Source organism: Pararge aegeria, chromosome 14 (assembly GCF_905163445.1).
Source record: "Pararge aegeria chromosome 14, ilParAegt1.1, whole genome shotgun sequence".
Classification (NCBI taxonomy): Eukaryota; Metazoa; Arthropoda; class Insecta; order Lepidoptera; family Nymphalidae; genus Pararge; species Pararge aegeria.
The window spans coordinates 7,093,585-7,099,856 of NC_053193.1; positions in this window are offsets into that span (position 1 = coordinate 7,093,585).

Consider the following 6,272-nt stretch of genomic DNA (forward strand, 5'->3'; position numbering starts at 1 on the left):
CTTACCTGTATTATAATCTCTCAAAACTTTTTTGTTACGCTTTAGATAAAATATTGTTCAACAATATTAAAAAATAATTAAAAAATGCATACAAAAATATAAATTCTATAATAGGTTTTTATATATTTAGCCACACTTTTTTGACGTTTTTGTCTTTTTTTAAAACATACTTTATAATATAACGTAATGAAAGGACATGCCATATTACAAAAAGCAATGTGTAGGAATAAAGGACCGGTACATGTATATAAACATACCTACATGAATTAGCATTTTACAAGAGACGTGATCCATAGGGATCTCAGCGTCCCTGGGTCGCCATAAAATGTTAGGTATTCGGCTGTTTAGAAAATTCTCACATACTGAGTGCCTATTGAGAGATATTCTATCTATTCGATCGCGTGAAATTTAACTAAAGACGGAAAGAAAGAGCGCCATCTAGTGACAACACTGTTTCCCAGAATTATAACTAGATGGCGCTTTTGCGATTAAACAATAGAAATTGCATCACGCGATCGAATATAATGAAAAATCTCACACTCTGAATTAATTACTTAATAGTAAATTAGAGTTGTTCCACACGAACGTTAGTATTAGTGTCCTATTATTGTCACGTGTAAGAATAAAATGATTAACTATACATTAAATTACGGTTTGCCTCGAAAATATTCTAGTAAATCTACCTACCATTTCAAACTTTATACGGACGCAATCTCAATCTAAGGTGCGGCCTTCGTGCCATTGCCACGTGATCAGCAATTTCTTTGGCCACACTGTTTTTCCAAGGAAGCAATATATACATTTTATTTTTTATAAATTACGATTAAATGATAAATCATGCATGTCAGCGGCACATCTCATTTATCACCATACTAAAGTTAGTGTACTAAGTTTAGTGCCTTTTAAAATATTTAAAAATAATTATATTAGTCTGAAAAGGGAAGTAGCAAATAAAAGGAGGATACCATTTTAAATTATTATTGTTATATATTTCTATAGAATTCATAGACATTTATGTGACATGTATTACATTGAGATAAAATACATTATACAAGAACTATAGGAATTATGACGGTAAAATGTAGAATGCATTTAATATCTATAATGCATATTATATCATAGATTACACATTGAAAAAACTATGTGAATACATGGTCAAATGGCTTATTTCTCATATTTTTCTAGGAAATTTTATTTATTTCCTTTAGCATGTCAATCAAACAGTGCCAAAAGAAATTTATCTCGTTTGTTGAAAGAAATCCAATCTAAAAAATATACCAGTTGTTTTTACTCGTACCAAATACTTAGTCGAAATTAATAAAGGGCCCGCTTTTTCCATATACCTACCTAGTCCTAGTGCGAATATTTTCTAAATATTCTAATTCATATTTTAACATATTTTCCCAATACATAATTTGATTTTAAATACATTTGCTCGCAAAGAGGCTCTTATTTCACCAAGTATCGAACGAACTATTTGCTATGCAATTAAAATATTACCGTAGTTTATGTCTTACACACAAAAGTTATGCGGTATTATTGTGGTAAATTATTTGAAACATTGCCTTTAGTTTGTTTTTTTGCATTTTAACACTATTTTCAATAAATTTTTTTCATACTTTTAACATGCATAATGTGTTTTTTTTGCATTTATTCATTTTTAACACTGACGTCTATTAGTAGCACACTGCACCGGAGTGACTGTACCTTTTATGAAATTTCAGCGCCATAATGACGTCCATTAGAGACAAAAACTACGTGATAGCAATGCGTCCAGTTGAAATAATAGAGATCAATGATCAAAAGTATTTTAATTTAAGAACGCATCTATTCCAAATGTTGGCGACAACAACAATAATGCCAACATAGCGAGTCAAACTCAGTTTGAGTCAGTTCCAAAGTCACTGATCTATTTTTATCACTGAAAAGGCTGTTGTCTATATGTTTAATCTTCAATTGATTGCTGCCATTTTGGCTATGTAAGTTGAGAAGCATTGAATTTAGAACATACAGAATCCTCATTCTGCTATGCATTCTGTATGCTGTGCATTGTGTCAAAAAACCCGCGGAATTTTTCCATTTTATGGTGAACGCTTAGAACATTCGAGGTAAAATAATTACTGGCAACTGCTAAATGGTATGAAGCGACTAACCGTTTGTTCGAGAAACCAATCTTAAGTGGAGCGGTTTTTGATGCTTCAATATTAGTCGTGTACACGGTTTCTGTATGTTTTTAATTCTGTGTAGGAAAGCAACAATGAGAGTGTGTTTGAGATACTAAAATTGCATTCATTCATATTAAGAAACTCAACTACGACTTGAAATTAACACGCAATAAATTAGTACTATACATATAGATATATTTACCTTTTATTGATTATAAATTAACAAAAGATTATTATTTAACGATTTTTAAAGTAAATATGTAATATATATATCTATTACTAATTATGACGTAATATACATAAATATATACGTATATAATATAGGCTTGGAAATGAATGACTAAAATATTAATAAATGCAAAACAAAGAGGTGTCTTGAAACTAGCAAATTGTCCTAACGTTTAAAAAAGCAGTCTTAGAGTCTTGACATTAATTACAGTTGAACGTTATATTTTAAACACAAATATAATAAAAGTAGATACCTACGCAAAAAAGTAAAAAGGGTTCTTAACCATTTTTAAATCTATGTGAATGGATAAATAACTTTATTTGTAAATGTACACCACATCAATGCGCAAATTCATGTATTCTTACTAGAGACGATTTTTTTTTTACTTTACAGTTTACACATTAGCACATAAAATCTTTTTGTCATTACCCTATACAAGAAAATGATGCTTTATCCTTAATGCTTGCAGACATTACTTTAAAATACCTTTATATAATTTAATATTATTTATATCGTATTTTCTTACAATAGACATATTTTAAGCTATCTGAATGGTTTAATAAATTTAAAAAAATTCAGTATTTACTACCAGTGTGTTAAGTCGGAATATGTTAGACTAGTATCGCACAAAAATTTTGTCACATATTCGCTTCACGCCATTATGAAGCGTCAGGTTTACACTCCGCGTCAACAAATTTCTTCAGTTTTTTTCGCGGATGAGTCATAACTCCGGACCAGGTTGAATCTAGTTTAGCGTACAAAGACAATAACACACGCGAGTACAGCTGTATAATTTCTGAATTATATAAATAGACAATTAAATTATTTTTATATATTATATAAAAATAATTTAATTGTCTACAAATAGTATACAAATAGGTAGTAGGTACTTGAAAATTAATGTATTTAGAATCATGCTGGTGGTATTTTAAAGACTAAAAGTAGTCAAATATTAAAACTTAATAATATATAACAAATAAATTAAAATATTAACTTAGAACTGTAACCGAACTTATTAAAAACTTATAACAAAACTTATAAAAAAAGTAAAGTTAAAAGATTATCATATCAATAATAATATTATTAACAATATCCATCCAATATTGTTAATAAGGGTATTCCCTTATTTACATTATCTGTCAATAATATGTGTTTTATACATATTCTAAAGTTTCATAATTATGTTATAAGTTTGCTGTCAATTTTAATGTATTTCGTTAGATTTATTAGCGGCTACTTAATTGGTGTATGTGTTATTTTCTTTGTACTAATTTTAAGTATTAAGTATACTGTTTGGGCCTTAATAAATAAAATAAAATAAAACTTATAACAATTTGCTAGACAGTCAAGAGGGCCTAAATAAAAAAAATTAAAAGGATGCAAGTCAAACATAACTTATTTTCTTGAAAGAAAATCTTGTTAGTTGGTAAGACAACAGAACAAGGGGTGGCATACAGCATCTCTTCGATTTCTGTCTGCCTTCTTATACAAATATAGCATTTAAGTTTGTAAGTGACATTGAGGGTATGTTCACACTAGCCGAAAGGTGCCGCGCGTCAGTTCTGCGTACAATACGCACGCGTGACAGTATAGAGTTCATACAAAATTAGCCCAGTTGGTACGAGATTTTAGTTTTTGATGTGAAACGACTATTAGTGCGCTTGGTTGTAAAATCATGAAAAGAAACTTTTGAATGCGGTCTTACACCGTCATCCCATAGGTCTGTGACACTGCATATTTGCTTATTTTGTAATTATATTCTGAGTTATACCTATCAATTAATAAAATAATAAAAATATACTAGTACCTTTAAAACATATTTTCATTTTATGTTTATTTTTATTAATACAATTTTTTTTTTCAGATTCCCTTGTGACATACTAACAATCAATTTAATAAATCATAAAAGTCCCTCTGAGCGAACTCTTTTCATGTGACACTCGGTGGCTTATCTGAATACACCCTAATAACACCATACATCACATTAAGAGTTCAATATTCAAAATATAACTTGAAAAACTAGACCATTAAACAATAAAACTTATAACAATTTCTATACATATTATCATCAAGCGGGACTACATGTTTAGGTTCTATGAGGAATTAAGTCGTAAAAACTAACTACATTTAAATACGTTTCATAAATATTAAATATCACATTAAGCTAAAGTGAGTTCAGTCGGGTTTACAATCTACCTTAAATCAATAAAAGATATATACACGTTAACGAAAAAAAAATTACGTCTTCAAACTTAAAAAAAGTCATATTTTATCATGGCGGGTTGGCTGGGAGGATCGATGAAAATCTGTTTATATATATTTAAGAAAAAAACCGTTATTAGTTATTTGAATAAAACAGTAGCGGGTTTCAAAATAATACCCCTACCTTACGATTGAATTTTAGATTACAGGCAAGATTATTTTACATTAAGATTATTTTTTTATTTTTTTAAGCATTTTTTTTTGTTCCTGAAATATTTTGTAACGTTCTCGGAACGTCAAATAATCCAACTTTGAGACTTATAATACGATTATATTTATCGAAGTTTACATAGACCATTGAAATTCTTTAATTCATTTAACTGCAAAATCATTTGCTTATACTATAGAGACACATCGAATGATATTCTACAATCCATCAATGGTATATCTGTTATGCAAGAAAAGTAAGTAACTTTAATTTTAAGTGGGCGATTTTTGTAGATTTAAATACTTTTCAACAATTTTTTCACTGTTCCTTCTCAGTTATAGTTTTACAAACGCTTTCGTTTGAAAACTTATTTACTCTTTGGGGTCAACACTGACTGAGCGAGCATGCCTTCCCATACATAATAAATACTAGAAATAAAAACATTTTTAAACAGAAACATTTTAAACATTTATTTGAAAAAGCCCATCTTTTACACAATAAATAGACGTTAGCACGTCTATTTATTGTGTAGACGTGATAAAAAGTAAAAAAATTAGAAAATTGTAATAATCTTATTCAATTAAAATACACTCAAATCCTTGGAAATTACTTTTTTAATTGAAGATCAGAAGTCAGACGGTGATATTATTAAATCAAAACGTGATTCATTAAGGATAAATATTAAGAAAAATAAGAGTATATATGAGTTTGTTACACATTTTATTATTATTATTTTATTAAAGGCACGCATATTTAGCTTTAAGGTTAATTAGTACCTGTAAATTTAAGTTGGTTTGCAATTTCGATACAGTTACGCCAACGGCACCAAAACTATAACTTTGGAGCTGGCGTGCAGTTCTAATGAAAGTCTGTCTAGACGTGAAAACGTGGTCAAGCATGCTAACGTATGATGCCTCTCGGTCTGCGCTGACTCTCATTAGTCTAATGTGACTAGAACTCATTCAAGTCGAGTCTGGTCTAATAGGACGAGACAGTTAAAACTGCCACCGTCAACTCACAAATTATCTCTTAATCTATAATTAACTAAACCTATAGGAATACTTTTAACACGGAAAAATAAAATTACACATTAACTATAAATGAAGATTAAACCAAGTGAAGATCATCCAAAAGATCATAAATAGTAATTTCCATTGTAAAAAGGATTTTTTGTTCTGTGAAAACAAACTGTGTAGAAAGACAAAGCACAATGTATTTCCTCTGTTGATTCAGTTTAAGTTTTTTACAAGGCAAAATTGAAGTTTATCAATACATTAAAAACACTAAATACGGTATTTGATTTCTGCTCAATAAAGCGTTTGTTATAAAATTAATTTTGTTACTAGGAATAGTATCATTGCACACATAATTTGCTGGTTTAAATTTGGATATAATCTGACGCAAATTACACTGGATGATAACTCAACACAATCTGACAAAATATTTAAGTTGAAATAATATGATTAAT